This window comes from Macrotis lagotis, chromosome 1 (genome assembly GCF_037893015.1).
Source record: "Macrotis lagotis isolate mMagLag1 chromosome 1, bilby.v1.9.chrom.fasta, whole genome shotgun sequence".
Lineage (NCBI taxonomy): Eukaryota > Metazoa > Chordata > Mammalia > Peramelemorphia > Peramelidae > Macrotis > Macrotis lagotis.
This window is the reverse complement of record NC_133658.1, coordinates 599,970,066-599,982,805: the sequence shown is the minus strand read 5'-3', so window position 1 is coordinate 599,982,805 and position 12,740 is coordinate 599,970,066. Positions and strand designations below refer to the sequence as shown.

The window sequence follows — 12,740 nt, the reverse complement described above, 5'->3', positions numbered from 1 at the left end:
CATCCCGCGCCCCGGGGACCCCGACCCCCCGGCCCCCCTCTTCCCTCTGGCGGCGGCCCAGCTGCCACATGTGTGCACCCCCGAGCCCAGCCCTCTCGCCTCGCACAGGGCTCACCAGCCCCGCACGCGCGCACACGCACGCACACGCATGCACACACGCACACACGCGCGCGCACACGCATGCACACACACGCACGCACACACGCACACACACGCACGTACCTGGCTCCACGGGCTGCAGGGGGCGGGGGCCGTCGCCCGCCGGATCAGCCCCTCCGCGCCTGGACGGCCCCGGGGCGGGGGTCTCCGCGCGGCTCCACGGGGGCTGGGCTGGGGGCGCCCCCACTGTCGGCCCACCCCACCCCCCTCCCCCTCACGGCCTGTCACCACTCCCCCCCGGGGGCTGGGGGGGAGGGGCGGGCGCGCGAGCCCGGGCGCGGGGGGCAGGGAAGGGCTCCCCGGGAGCGGCGGCGAGGCGGCGGCGGCGGCGGCGCGGGGCGGTCAGTCGCGCGGCTGGCGGTGGCCGAGGGCCAGGCGCGCCTCACATGGAGCCCCGGCGGCGGGCCGAGGACGACCAGGGCAGGGCGGCCCGCCGATGCCTTCCGCGGGGCCCGGCGCGGCCCGAGCTCCTCACCGGGGGCGGGGGCCGAGGGGCGGAGCAGGCGCAGGGCCGCGGCCTCCGCCGGCGTCCGCTCCTCCGGCGGCCGAGCCGAGCGCCCCACCCCCGCCGGAGCAGCCCCGCCGCTCGCCTAAGCCGCCGTCGCCGACGACAGCCGTGCCGCCACTCCACACGCACCCATGACGTAGAGCACAGCGCGCGGAAGGCGTCACCGGCCCCGGCTCCATCGTCCCTTCCCCGCGTGCGCGCCGCCCGGGCCCGTGCGCGCGCGCGGCCAAGCTCGGGGCGGAGAGCGCGCGGCCGGGCGGGGGAGGGGAGGGCGAAGGCGGCGCTCGTGGCCGCGCACGCCCCGCGCTCTTTCGGGAGAATGGCTCGCGCGCCTGCGCAGGGCGGGCCTCGGAGCCGCTCGGCTGCCGGCCCCCGCGGGGCGTCGGGGTTTCCGAGGCCCCAGCCCCAGCGACGCCTCCGGCGGCCCTCGGTTCATCCTTCCCCACCTCTCCCCCGGGCCGCCCGCCCGGACGAACGGCCAACCAGAAGCGGTTTGTTTGTTCTGTTACTGCGTCTGGTTTGGTGGCGGCGCGGCCCCCCCCGCACCCGCTGGGGGACAGGAGGGGATCGGCGGCGCATGCGCAGTGTGTGAGGAGCCCGGCCCGACCCAGCTGGCCCTGGCCCGCAGGTGAGGAAGCCGAGGCCGGGAGAAGGGCGCTGACGCACGGCCCTGGAGCCCGAGGGCTGGACCCGCCCCAGCCGCCGGACCTGGGCAGCGCCCAGAACCGGCTCCCGTCATCCTGATCCAGACCCGGCCGCCGGACCGGGTGGCCCAGGACGGGCACATGAGCCCCCCAAATCCGACTCCCTTGCCCTGGCATCCCCTTCCGGGTGGCGTGCCTCAGTGGGCAGAAGCAGGAATCAAGCGCAGGCCCTCGCGCCTTTTACCCACCGCCTAGGACACTCGGGTGGTTTAGGGATAACAGGCAAAAAAGAAATCTTAATTTAACCTTCGGCATTTGGGCCTCCAGCCCTAACACTTCGCCTAGTATTTTGAGAATGTCAGCAAGTGGCACGCGATGGCTCATTAATACCCATCAATATCCTGCATGGATACCGCCCTGTTCATCATTTGCATGTGGGCTTTCCTCCTTAGAAGGCGAGCTCCCCGAGAGCAGGGCTGCTTCACTTTTAGCTTAGTATCTCCAGGCAGCCTAGCAGAGTCTGACACATGTGTGGAACTCCGCCAGTGAGGGTCAATCTGAGATTTCCCGGATACAGGAAACTCCCTTTATCTGCGCAGATCTGCACCCACTCTAAAACTTGATAGTCTCAGAGGGTTGCTGAGCACAGAAAGCTCAAGTGACTTGCTCAGGGCCCTTCAACCAGTATTTGTCACAGGCAGAACTGCCACCCAGATTTTCCTGACTCCAAGGCTGGCCTCCTAACCATAGTGCATATAGCCTCTTAGTCTCCTAAGAACACCTTTGGAGAGACCTAACTGCGGCAGTAGACAGGTGTGGGTCCTGGAATCAGGAGGATCTGAGTTCAAATTTGACCTCAGACATTTACTAGCCGGTGACCTTGGGCTTGTCACTTAACCCTGTTGCTTCAGTTTTTCAGCTGTAAAATTATCCGGAGAAGAAACGGCAAGTCATTTTAGTAATTTTGCTAAGAAAACCCTAAAGGGGTCATGGAGAATCAGACAGGACTGAAACACTTAACTTAAATGCAGTTAGTAGAGTTATGGTGACCCATAAGTCATGACATTAAAAAAAACTACCAACCCTTAGACTCCCAGAACTCCTGCAGAAAGCAGTAACCTGATCTGCTAGTTTGAGTAGGAGAGGAGGAAAGTTTGTTTTAGCCCATTCAGTTCCTCAAAAATGAAGTTTTTGAAGATTTATGACCATACTATTTTACTGGAAAAATGCTTGTGTTTAATACTTGTATTGCAGGAAACAGTTTAGGGTTGCCAAAAGTACTGTGTAATTTCCCAAATTCAGTCTTAGCTAGTATCTTTCTTCTATTCAATTCTAGACACAACTAATCATTTTTCCTCTGAGGCACTAGGATGGATATACTACAGCCAGGTACTGATTAGTACAAATGATGAATCCTGTGAAATGGTCACATTATTTGAATTTAAATTAAGACAAAATACAAAAGCATGTTTCTGTTTGTGTATAAGCAATTACATATTTACATGTGTAAATAATATTTACATACTTATAACAATACACAAGATATATTGCAATATAACATAATACATAAGAATAGTATGAATTGGAATATATACATATATGTATATATATATATACATATATATATATAAACATTTCATAGGTGGGCTTCATTACTTGCACTAATCTGGGCCTAGTTGAAATTCAGAAAGCCACCATGTGGGCTAGCCATCAAGTTACGAAAATCTGAGTTCAAGTCCTCCTTTTGACATTTTACAGCTACTTAATAATGGACAAGTCACTTAACCTCTCAATACCTCTACGTAACTTTTATTAGTGGAGAAGATCACTGTACATATTGTACATATGTATTTACTTCTCCCTGTGTTTATTGTTTCCCTTTATGAAACATAAAGCTCTTTCAGTACAGGGACATTTATTTTGTCTTCATATTCCCATCACTTAGCACAGTAATAGGTGCTTAATATGCACTTTGAATTGAGTTGAATTAATAGTGGATTGAGACAACTACACCAAATTTAAAAGTTCAGTATATGTATGTATTATTGTATATAATCTCTGTCGGTTACATCAATTATAGACTGGCAAAACCCCTAAAAGAATATTAAGATACCAAAGAAAGGCAACTTGGGGATATTCATGTAGATTTATTTGGATATATTGGGTTAAATGGAGGAATTTCCGGAATTTACTCACAAGGCTGGTCCTTGGCAGCAGGAGGACTGAATAGTGTATCTCTGCACCACTCTTAAGCCAGGTCAGGAAGGCAGGGTGCCAGAGATGGCCTAGGGTCACATGCAAATTTTCCCATGGGATAATTTGAGCTTCTTTTGCTATTTACATTTACACAGGGTAAGTTACATTAATATTCTCATACTCTGGCTCCCACCAGACAACTCCATATGGTCACTACAGTGTCTTCTGCAAACAGAACCCTATCTATTAGACCCCATCATGTAGAGGGAGGTTCTCTTCCATTTGGATGCTCCACAAGACACCTTCCATGTGTAAGCCATGCCTGAAATGACTGAATACCAATAACTTGAACATAAAGCTTCCTACATTATTGAAACTGCCACCAGAAGTTAGATTGAAGCTACAAGTCACATTCCCTCGACAAATAATATTTAAGGGAGTAGACAAATATGATTCTATTCTATTTTTTTCTAAGAATGTCAGAAGATAGAAGAAGCATAAGAGTAAGACATCCAGGATAAAGAAAAATTTGTTCATTTTGGAACTGGAGCAATGATCTAGCTCACCCAGAGGTAGAGTTGAAGAGGATGAAAGTAGTTGTTCATTCTTTGTTTTCAAAGAGCAATAGTGACATCAAGAAGGTGATATCTTGACTTGTTTGTGACTTCAATTTAAGTGAAGCAGAGCTTGGTAATGCAATCAGGCTCACTCTCTTCAGTCATTGAGGTCCAGAGGCTAGATAAAAATCTAGGTAATTGTGATGGCCTGGGATATAGTGGATGATTTTGGTCTTTCTATGTTAGGGTCTTTTTCAAAAGGCTTCAGAAGTAATAGAGAATGGAGGAAAGGATAGAAAGATTGTGAATTATGATTCTAGAAACTATTGTGTTGTAACTTGTGAGATGGGGTTGGTACTGAGGAAGCAATATGCTGTAGGGAAAAAGATGTTAAACAGATCATCAGAAGACTTGAAGTGACGAACAGAAACAGTTATTACCCACATGAAGATTATATGTTTTGGGGATCATTTGGTGCTATTTTAAAAATTCTAGTTCTGCTTATCCTAGCTACTTAGCAGAAATCCAAACATACTTTCACTTAGCTCATTTTTGTTTAATGAATGCAAACTAAAATTTAATATTAGCCTAAACAAGATATAATTAGGGAGGTAAATATTGCTTTAAAATGTTCAATACACATTTAATGATCACTGTCTACAAGAAAAATATTATAGAGAATACAAAGAATAAGACATCTGTATCCATGTAGAACCTAGAGTCTTCCCAGGGAGAGTGGAGAATGGTAACCACTTAGGACTTCTTGATTGGTCACTCATATAGACAGGGGCATAATTTTCTGAAATGAGGAGTAGAACTATAGCTCTAAAAGAAGGTTATTTATAGATTTCAGATATCTGTTGATTTCTTCTATATTGGTATGAACTATACTGAGCTGATAAAATGCACTATTTTATTTTTAAAAATTAATTTTTTTATTTATCTAAAATCTAACTTTTTACCTCCCCTCCCAACTTTCACCCTGTAACTGAGAACATAAGAAAATATGAATTCATTGCATATATGTATATTCAATCAAAACAACTTTCCACACTGGCTCTGTCCAAAAAAAAAAATTGTTTCATTATATACTCTGAGTCCTTCATTTCATTTCTTTATCAGGAGATGTGTAGCATGTTTCATTCTCAGTCCTCTGGAATCCTGGTTGGTCCTTACAATAATAAGAGTTTGGCACAAAAGCATTCCATTACAAATTGTAACTTTTTCATCAGTTCCCCAATTTGTGAGCACCCCTCAGATTTCCATTCGTTGATAACTCACTAAGAGCTATATTTTTATTTATGTGATTTTCATAAAAATATAATTATTTGTGGGTATATTCCTCCTTATTTACATTTACTCAGGGTAATAACTTACATTAGTATTCTCACACTCTGGTTCAAGTGTCAGCTGTTCCCTCCCATCTCTTGGTTCCTCCTTGTTTGCATAGATGTCTACTTGAATACCCTAATCATATGATATAATTTTTTTCTAAACTTCCTTTTGCTTCAATACCAGTGTAATCTCTTTCCCTACCTAAGATCATCAAACAATAGAAGCACTCTCAGATTTTGACTCATTTTATTCCTTCTAGGACTCCTTTGATATTTGGGTTCAGAAGAGACATGTATCATTTCCTCAATTTAATGTTCGCAATTTATCCTTACTTATTCCTATATCATTGTTCATTTTAGTTTTCTCTTAATTTCTGTGTTGAACTTCAGCATTTTTACTCAGCTCTGGACTTTCCATCAAGAATGCTTAGAAGTTCTCTATTTCATTAAATACCAATTATTTTTCTCTAGGAGCATCATACTCAGATTTGTAGTAATTTATTCTTGTCTTTAAACCCAATCTTTTTTTTTTTAATCTTCTGGAATAAGGCATTTCAAATTCTACACTCCTTCCAACATGCTGGAAACCTACAGCTTTTTATTTACCATGGGTACCAAGAAGTATTCAGGCTGTTCATCTATTATCACAATAATAGTAAATACTATCTTTAAATATTTTAAAGTTATCCCTCTATCTACATAAATGCATTTTTTGCCAAATAATTATAATTAAACCATTATCTCATGATTTGGTGTCTAGACCAGATTTCCTAGCTTGCATCATTTAAACTTTTACTTCCACCAGTTGTTTCCTGTTTGTCTAGTTTTTTTCCTTTGACATCTGTGTCCATATGGCCAAATACCAATGACTTGCTTCATTTTTTTCTCTTACGATATTATCCTTTCTCTTTGTTCTCCTCCTCACTGGACAATTAAAAGTACTGAATTTTTTTTTTTTACTTTCTGCCAATAACTTGCTATGCTTTACTTCAGACCTTTATCTTTCTTCCAACTCAATTTTCTCCTCTATTAAATAGACTAGCTGATCTTTGAAATTCTTTACAACTCTCTTCTTCCTTTTCTTTCTAATATTATATAGGCTTGCAGAATGTAGATTTGGAAGGGATTCTTGAGTTCCTCCTTTATCAACCAACCATTTGCTAGTCCTTCCTCATAAAATTCCAGAAAGGTAGACCAGCTTAATTATTCCTATTTTACATACGAGGAACCAAAACTACTAAAAGATCAAATAGATCTCACAGTAATCAGTGATAAGATCAACTTTGGAACTCAACCCATTAATTCCTCTCTTCATTGATGCCAATCACACCCCTACTGCCAACTGTCCAAGTCCAAATGCTATTCTTTAATTGCCCTACTCCTCTGACCACTTCCTATATTAAAATCATTAGCTGTTGCTACCTACTAGGAAGTGTCCAGATTATATTGTGTTTCTCAACACTTTGCTTCAGCCATTTGCCTTCTCAAAGCCATGGTTCTCCATTCTAGATTCCAATATCAAGCATAATTGAAACAACATTTGCAAGGCTTCTTTGGTAGATTTTAAAATACACTTAGGACCACTTTGGATTAACTCAATAATTTAAGTGAACATTATACCTGTTTGTCTATCCTGTCTCTCCACCCCCAATACTACAAGTTAGTTATGATTATTTACATATATAGCCTTTCCCCTTTTTAATGTAATGTAATATGGTTTTATAACTCACCTTTCCAAGTAAAATTGAAGGAATTGAAGCCACTCACTAACCTACTGTCTAGTTTCTTTGACCAGGCTTTCTAGTCCAATTTCCTAATTAGAATTTGAAACAGCAGGTAGTGAAGGTAGCTATTGCTAGATATCACAGTCTCTTTAATATTAGCTAGCATTTTTTGTGGTGCTTGAAAGTTTACATGTGTTAATCTCATTCTAATCTCTCAACAACCCTGTGAACTAGATGTTATTGTTATACCCATTTTATAGGTGGGAAAACTGAATCTCTCAGGGGTCAACAGACTTGCTAGAGTCTGAGGATCTGAGGTAGGATTTGACCCAGGTCTTCTAGACTCTAAGTCCAGTTCTCTAGCCATATACCTTCTACCTATAATCATAAACAGATAGTCACCTACCTGCAATTGTAGGGACAGGGAGTGTAGCTATTCATTTACTGTGTCTGCTCCTAATGGCTAGCCTGCTAAGGTCTCTAAGAGTCCCTGAACTTTCTTGGCTGTCTGACTGGGGCTTTTTGAGGATAAGTGGTCACCTTCCCGAAAGAGAATCTTTTATAAGTTTGGAGATCTAGGAAAGTCCATTCCTATGCCCCTGAACTGGCTATGCCTCAGAGTACAAGTTTGCTAGTCTTTGGCAACAGCAGAGAAGTATAGGGGAAAAATGCAACAGACCTGCCCAGGTTCAACAAATAATTTCCTTCAAAATGTTGTTATTGTTTAAGCTTCACAACAATACTGTGAAGATTATGCTATAGGTTTTTTTCATCTCCCCTTTACAAAGGAAGAAACTGAAGATCAGACAGGTTGAAAAACTTGTTCATGGTCACACAGCCGGGAAGTCAGAGGCAGGATAAGAATCCAGATACTTCTGTTGCAAGTCTAGACTTATGTCTACTACACCAATCTCTCCTCACCCCCCACCCCCAAGCTTATGATATGGGAACAGGGCCCACAAGAAGCTTACAAACAAACTGAGGAGACATAAGTAACCCAAATGAAACAAATACAAGTAATTTAATAATAAAATAATCAAGTGCCAGCAAATGTCCTTTGGTGCTATGTTAGAGTTTCTTGCAAAGAATAAAATTCATTCTGTTGTTACAGTATTTACTAAGCTGTTTTCCATATTCAGTTCCAGAAAAGAGAAAAGAAATCCCAAGTTAGCTTTAAAAATTGTCTGCAATCTCAGCTTTTATTTACAAGTTGTTATGTATTACTTATCTAATTAGAAAAGTAAAGATTTAGTATGTCTGCTACCACCCACTCCTTTGTCTTACCACATCCTCCTGCCCTAGGCCTGCCTCCTCTGCAGTCTTCTTTCATTCATTTTCTACCACAAGTCTCTTAGTTAAACTATCTAGGAGTCTATAAATAATTCTTGATCTCCACATTTTCCTTGTTACTGAAGTCCTAATACCTTTCATTCATTTTTGTTGGAGCTTCACCAGAAGAAATATTTAGCAGAGAAATTCAAATAAATGAAAGAAATGACAAAAAAAAAAAGGCAAAAGGAATGGTGAAGAGACCAAGAAATGCACTCAGGTTTTGCAGCAATGAATTGTATTCTATTTATATATGTTATGTCCTATTACTTGGCAACCAGTTCCTAGCTTCATGTGTTCAGGGAGGGATGAGGGAATTTAATAGTCAGGGTGGGTTTGAATGACTCATCTCCATATACTCTTACCCTGGAACTAGGTTAACAGGGCATACATTGTTAAAAGTTACAGGCAGACCATTTTTTTCCCTATGAATTTTGATTCAGTTGTGATTTCGCATGAAAATCTTTGAAGCATGTCTCTGTTTTTTTAAAGGCAGTGTGGAACAACTTAAAATACTTTATTTCAGGTGGAGCTGATATAAGGTATCCTCCCCGATGGTAGTGATAGGAACTAAAAAGATCTGTTTGGCATCCTTTAAAGTCTTGGGAAGTCCAACTTGTTGCTATAAAGGTCATTTCCTTGGACACTTGGTCTAGTTTTGACTTTTTCATTAGTAAAAACACTGGACTGATCCCTGGAAAGAATGCAACTCCACATTGTGCCTCAGCCTGTCTATTCATGTTGTGAGCCATTATAATTAAACCCTTTTATAGATCTGAATCAACTGAGGTTCTAGGAGAATTGTTTCCTACTATTATGGAGTATTACAAAGTAATTATTCTATTCTATTCACTGTGCACTACAGGCATCCCTCATTTTAAGCAACATAATTTCTAATTTAGGGTAAGAAACTTAGTTGCAAGAGTAGATGTAGAGCTTGAAGAGCCTCAGAATCCATCTAGTCCAAAACTCTTACTTTACAGATGTGGGCATGGTGTATTCCTCCCCCCTCCCAACTCCAAATTAACTCACTTAATTGAGTCACAAATTACATCTAGTAACTGAAAGATTTTTGTGGTTGTTTAGTTTGCCTTTTCTTCAGATCATTTTATAAATAAGGAACTGAGATAAATGGGGTTAAATGACTTGCCTAGTATCACACAGCTAGTGTTTGAGATTAGAATTCTGGAAGATGAGTCTGACTCCAGGCCAGACACTTTATTCATGGCACCCTCTAGCTGCCCTACAAGTAAATGGCAAGGGCCTGATTAAAATCCAGGTCCTCTGACTCCAAATCCAGTGTTCCCTCGTTCTCACCAGAACATAGAATCTTTTTGTAAAACATTTTTAATAACTCTAATAAAATTTTAAACTTAAGGAATTTTCAGACCCTGAGCCTAAAGTCCTTGACTAAAAACTTTTTAGCTCCCAGTAAGTTTTCCAGCAAATGCTGAGTACTTCAACCCTCATTTTAAAAATCCATTTCCCCTAATTACTGTAAAAATACAATAACTTTAAACTTTAAATATCCTGGAAGTCCTCAAGATAAAGATGCTGCTCCATGTAAAAAGAATCTTTATCCTTTGCTCATGAACAACTCTCTTATGATCATAGTATAGAGAAATCCATGGGATAGAACCTTTCTAATTCATCTCTTAACTATCCATATGACTTAGGACAAGAAATTTCTACCTCCTTGGTTCTCAATTTCTTCATTTGTAAAATGAGAATAATCTAGATGATCTCTGAGGTCTCTTCCAGCTTTATATGTGTGATTCTGTATATAACCAGTTTGAGAAAAGAAAATTAGGATCAAATGTAGCCATTATTTAGGAGAAAACATAGAATTTTAAAAGCAAATTACTAACGCATTTTTTTTTTTAGGTTTTTTGCAAGGCAGTGGGGTTAAGTGGCTTGCCCAAGGCCACACAGCTAGATAATTATTAAGTGTCTGAGGTCAGATTTGAACTCAGGTACTCCTGTCTCCAGGGCCAGTGTTCTATCCACTGAGCCACCTAGCTGCCCTATTTCCAGGAATTTCATGAATCCATTTAATAAATTATATCTGGAAACATGTATTACCTGGTAGCTAATATTTTAGTGATGAGACTATACACTTAGCTATGGCAATACTCTACAGAATATTGACCAGTTTATCCTTAAAGACCTTCTGTCCCCTTTGCCCAGTCATAGTCTTAAAGAACCTGGGTCACATCCATACCACATGGGATTCATAGGAATCCTAAGATCCATTTTAAAAATACCATATTAGAAACCCAAGATAATGTGAGCTGAAAATCAGAAAGAGTCTTTGAAAAATAACTCTACATACCTAATTGCCATGGCAAAAGAAACTTGAGGACATGTTTCAAAGAATGCAACAATAGAACAAAGAAAAATCCCTAAGAATGCTATAAGGGCTAAAACTGTAGATCAGAAGCTTGGATAAAATGGAGCCTAGGTCAGGGGATGAGGGGATGAGAGATTTTGATATTTTTCTATATCTAAATTCACTGTTTCTCTCTTTCTCCATGAGGTTCTTTCTCATCCTGACTTTCTTTCCTAAGCATCTTTCATTTTTCTCTTGTTATTTGCCTTGCTCTGCCTTATCTTTTACCTCACTTGGCAGTTGTTCTTTGCTCTGAATGAGTTTCCTTCCCTCTTTTTCCTCTTAATTTTAATTTTTCCATTTTTCAAAATTCAATTCTAGTTTCAGTTCCAAATTTTATCCTTCCCTCCTCTCACTGCCCTAACCATTGAAAAGACAAGAAAAACAAAGCTTTTTATAAATATATATACAGTTATGCAATACAAATTGCCACATCAGGCATGTTAAAAGGGGGAAGAGGAGGAAGGAAGAAAAGGATATATACCTCAATCTGCCCTCCAATTCCATTAACTTTCTATCTGGAGGTGGATATTATGTTTCATCCTGAGTTGGTTGGAATTGTGATTTTTTGTGCCTCCTTTTCCAAGATGTTGACGCCTTTTTCATTTTTTTTCTTGTGTCACTCATTTCTTTTCCCATTTTTCCTCCAGTTCTCTTATTTGAATTTTAAGCTCTTCTAGGAATTCTTTTTGAACATTAGGATGAATTCACATTTTTCTCTGAGGCTTTGCATGTAGCTTCTTTGCCATTTTTGTTTTTTTTCTGAGTTTATGTTTTGATTTTCCTTCACAAAAGTTATTTTCTGTGGTCAAATTCTTTCTTGTTGTTTGCCAATTTTTCCATCTATTTCTTGACTTGTAACTTAATGTTAAAGTTAGGCGCTACTTCTGGGGTGGAGTGGGGTGATGTCTGAAACTTCAGGCTTTTTGTGCTGTTGTTTTCACAGCTAGTTCTTGGAGCTGTTAAGTTTTCAGTTCTTCCAAAGTGATATGATCCAAGGACAGGTGTGATAATTGCTCTCCTGGCTTATGCACTGGTCTGTGAGTGACCACAAGTTATTATTTTCCCCCTTGGAATTATTCTAGCTATGACTAACTCCTGCTAGTGTTTCTGCTTGTCCTGGGACTTTGACCTAGACCTGAGTATGGGCAATGCAACCAAATTCTGCTCCCAGTGCCAGCAAGTGATTTCCTGCAATCTCTTTCTGACCAGTTGTCCAACCTTTTTCTCCTTTGGACTAAGAGCTCCAGAAACTGCCCAAACTGATTCAATCACTGCTCTTCCCCACCCCCACCCCCAAGGTTGGCTGCTGTCTTGCCTGGAATGGCCTATACTATAGACTGCTTTTTCCTCACCTGTGAGACAGACCTTTCCCTATGACCTTGTAAGTTGTCTTGGATTGAAAAGTTATTTTACCCCATCCTTTTTTTGTTTGTTTGCTTTTGTTTTGGTCACTCCAGAATTTCTTTTGAGGCATTTTTTAAATTTTTTTTTTAGTTTTTTTTCAAGGCAATGGGGTTGTGACTTGCCCAAGGACACAGAGCTAGGTAATTGTTAAATGTCTGAGGTCTGATTTGAATTCAGGTACTCCTGACTCCAGGGCCGGTGCTCTATCCACTACGCCACCTAGCCACCCCTTGAGGCATTATTTTAATGTTGTTTGGAAGATGAATTCCTCTTGGCCTCACCATTTCTTAGAGCATAATTGTATGTCATTCATATATCATAACTTATTCAATTATTCTCCAAAACCAATGGTTATCCCTTCAGTTTCCTATTCTTTGCCAACATGAAACAAGCTCCTATAAACATTTTTGTGTATATGTCTATATGTGTATGTATATGTATATGTATGCAGACATATACAAACATGCACACACATATAGGCATTTTTCTTCTT

At 41.7% G+C, this 12,740-nt stretch overlaps 1 protein-coding gene across 1 annotated transcript in view; it reads right to left on the bottom strand.

Annotated features, from left to right (window-relative positions):
- MAP3K2 (mitogen-activated protein kinase kinase kinase 2) overlaps nucleotides 1–464 on the bottom strand; it is a 109,741-nt gene extending 109,277 nt beyond the window's left edge. The window contains exon 1 of the mRNA XM_074214935.1: nucleotides 223–464. The gene's annotated coding sequence lies outside the window, so the exon portion shown is untranslated. The remainder of the gene's footprint in view (nucleotides 1–222) is intronic.
- Between the last annotated feature and the right edge of the window lie 12,276 nt (nucleotides 465–12,740).